The 3,213-nt window shown below is 40.6% G+C and overlaps 1 pseudogene; it reads right to left on the reverse strand.

Moving 5' to 3' along the window:
• Positions 1–594: 594 nt before the first annotated feature.
• On the reverse strand, positions 595–1,834 carry LOC118978405 (60S ribosomal protein L26-like; annotated as a pseudogene).
• Between the last annotated feature and the right edge of the window lie 1,379 nt (positions 1,835–3,213).

A 3,213-nucleotide genomic window follows, 5' to 3' on the forward strand; every position in this document is an offset into this window, starting at 1 on the left:
GGAGAGAAACGTCAGTGTGTAGTTGCCTCTCGTGAGCCCCCTACTAGGGACCTGGCCTGCAACCCAGGCATGTGCCCTAGACCGGGAATCGAACCTGTGACCCTTTAATTCATAGGTCATTACTCAAGTACTGAGCCACAGCATCCAGGGCTGGAGTGAACTTTTGCATCTGTGAGGGCTGTAACCTTCCCACTCTCTTGTGGAAGCTTCTTGCTTCCTTAGGTGATAAAGGGATTACTGGTTTGAGTCACTGTAGATCTTACCATTAATAACCAGACAATGAATCCTTCGAACTGGCAAAGCTTCTAAGTCAAAATTTTTTTGAAGAAAACTCTCATATTGGTATAATGACTAACCACTAAAACTCCCTTAATAAGATGGAAGGACAGAAATTAGAACAAAAATCAAAGTCCACTCATACCCATTCCTATTTGCCATCAGATATTTATGAATATTATAAAAATCAGGACATGAATGTATAACTGTCTAGCACTTAAGGAAAAAAAGAAGAAAAATGTGACAAAAATTTTGCTAAAGACAACCAAAAATTTTTACTCCAAGTTTAAAAAAAAAAGATTTAATTTTAATTGTTGTTCAAGTACAGTTGTGTACAAGATTATATTGTTCTTGCATCTTCTCAATTGTTTCTTCCTTGTATTTGCCCTTTTATTTCCCATTTGGCGAGTGTTTGCTTTATGTTCAAGGGTTTCTTTGCAGTCTTCATCCAGTGTCAGTGTAGAGATGACCACATTGCTGGGGTGAGTGCCCACATGGACAGTTGTCCCATTAGCTGTCTCCCATAGCACTCATTCAATGTAGAGGACACATTTCTTCCTGTAAACATGGACTGCTTTGCCAATTTGCTGTCCTTTGAGATGTCCTTCCATAACTTGCATTTCATCATCCTTTGGGATGGGCATGAATCAAACACTGTACTTCAGTTGCAGCTCTTTGGAAAGACATAATCTTCCTGCCAGTGTGGGAAGGCACACTGAAATGCCTTTTATGGTTCCTGTTCTGATCAGCAGTCACAAAGGGATTGAACTTCATTTTGATTGTTGGCACCTCCGCGATGGCCCAAAAGGGAGGAGCGACAACCTAAAAGTTATGTGTCCGAAGGACTTGGCTGGGTAATCAAGCTGCAAGCCCCCAAATTTGGCTGGACAGAAATGTGGGCCAAAGTCCATTTTCAGCTAGGGTTCTACCAAACTGCTGTTGGCCCTCAGGGAAATTATAACTTCAGTCCTTGGTCTAAGGCCAAGCTAAGAGCCATAATTTAAAAATTTTTTTTTTTAGTCCAGGGAGGATCCTTGAAAGTTTATCCATATTTCCTGAGCCCAAGGAAAGGTGGAAATAAAATTTCCCATTGTCCCGTCCTTCCTGATCCAGACCCATCGGTTGTGATCCCTTTTCTCCCAGGGGCAGCTATGTATGCCCGTGTCTAAGGACTTGGCATTAGCTTTCTGCCTGCCTGGGACATGTTCCTTTGACTGTCAGAGGGAATGACTCTGGAAGGTAATAAACTTTACATGCCATCGAGTCCATAAAATTGTTTAACACTGCCAGAAATAATTACTGTTTGTCCTAGCGGGCACTTGAAAGGACATTTTAAGAGAATTTAATAACTCCATGATCAGAAATTTGGCAAAATTGGAAGCTCGGTTTTCAAAGTCTGATAGGGAAGTTTTTAAGTCTCCTTGGCAATTCCCCATTCCCTTTTGTGGATGATTAAGAATGTAAACAGCGCACAGCTGCCTGAGACCAAGTAAGTCAAGGGGAAAAAAAAAAAGGAACAGAGAGCTTTTGAAAAGCAGAAGCTGCTGAAAAGTCTCCCATGCCCGAGTCTAGTCCCCCACTCACCCAGCTCCTTTAAAAATTGTTTGTCAAATGAACTGATCATGACTATGATTTTAATTAATTTTTGTTTTGAATATTGCTGATTTAAAAATATTTTGGTTTTCATGTATAAGAAAACTTGTTTCTCTTAAACTACCTAGGACCTAGAGCATTGTGGTAAATTATACCGTTGTGAGCAGAATTGTAATGTTTATTTTTTTCACCCTACTTAAGCCCTCCAGATTCGAGAAACATTCAGTGAATCTTCTTATTTTGATAGGAATATAATTATTTGCATAAGTTCAGTAAGAATCTGTTTTTCTTATAGCAAGACACAGTTGGAAAGTGGTTATATAACAAGGCTTTGACAGGGTGTCATGTGTGAGAGAGGCATGCATAGAATCCAGTACAAACAGACAGCTTTAAGGAATTAAGATGGACGTACGGAAGCCCTTGGAAATATTGGCCTGGCACCTTGCTTACTGGGTACCCAACGACCTTACCAGGTGAGTAAGAAAAGTCACTTTCTGACAGGTATAGGAACATCAGGATATTTTGAGAACCTCAAGAAGAGAAAAATTACTCCAGACCTAAGTGTACTGTAGGCAAACTGATAGTGAGTACACAGTTCGCCCTCTTAGCTTCGAGATGCCGTCAAAAGTTTAAGCTGGCCCAGGCCGGGTAGCTTGCTTGGTTAGAGTGTGGTCTGATGCGCCAAGGTGGTGGGCTTCCAACAAACCGACATCTCTCGCTTCCTCTCCTTCCCTCACTCTCTGTCTCTCAGATCAATAAATAAACTTTTTTTTAAAAGTTTGATCTGCGGATTCCTTATGAAAACTTTCAGCAAAGTAGACTTAAAAGAGCCCACGTGATTGATGGTGATTCTTGCTGTACTTAAGGCCACATTTATGAGAACGAGACTTGTTTTGCCAATACATTAGTCTTATTTGTGCTATCCTTGGTAAAAATGAGGCTGATTTAGAGAAGAAAAATTATGTTCCAGAGCCCTGGCTGGTGTAGCTCAGTGGATTGAGCGCGGGCCTGCGAACCACACGATCACGGTTCGATTCCCAGTCAGGGCAAATGCCTGAGCTGTCAGGCCAGTTCCCAGTTCCCGGTTCCTGGCAGCGGATGTATGAGAGGCAACCATACATTGATATTTCTCTCCCTCTCTCCTTCCCTTCCCCTCTAAAGATAAATAAATAAAATCTAAAAAAAAAAGAAATAAATAAAAATCTTTTAAAAAAAATTATGTTTCAATAGTAATTATAACATACACTTGTGGATATTAGACTCTACTTCAGTTAATTGTCTTTGAGGTTTTGTTTCTCACCAGAAAACTGGACTGGATCCTGACTTTTTCTGGCTTTCTCAAAT

The sequence above is a fragment of the Sturnira hondurensis genome, unplaced genomic scaffold, assembly GCF_014824575.4.
Source record: "Sturnira hondurensis isolate 20B ecotype Veracruz unplaced genomic scaffold, ASM1482457v3 Scaffold0021795, whole genome shotgun sequence".
Lineage (NCBI taxonomy): Eukaryota > Metazoa > Chordata > Mammalia > Chiroptera > Phyllostomidae > Sturnira > Sturnira hondurensis.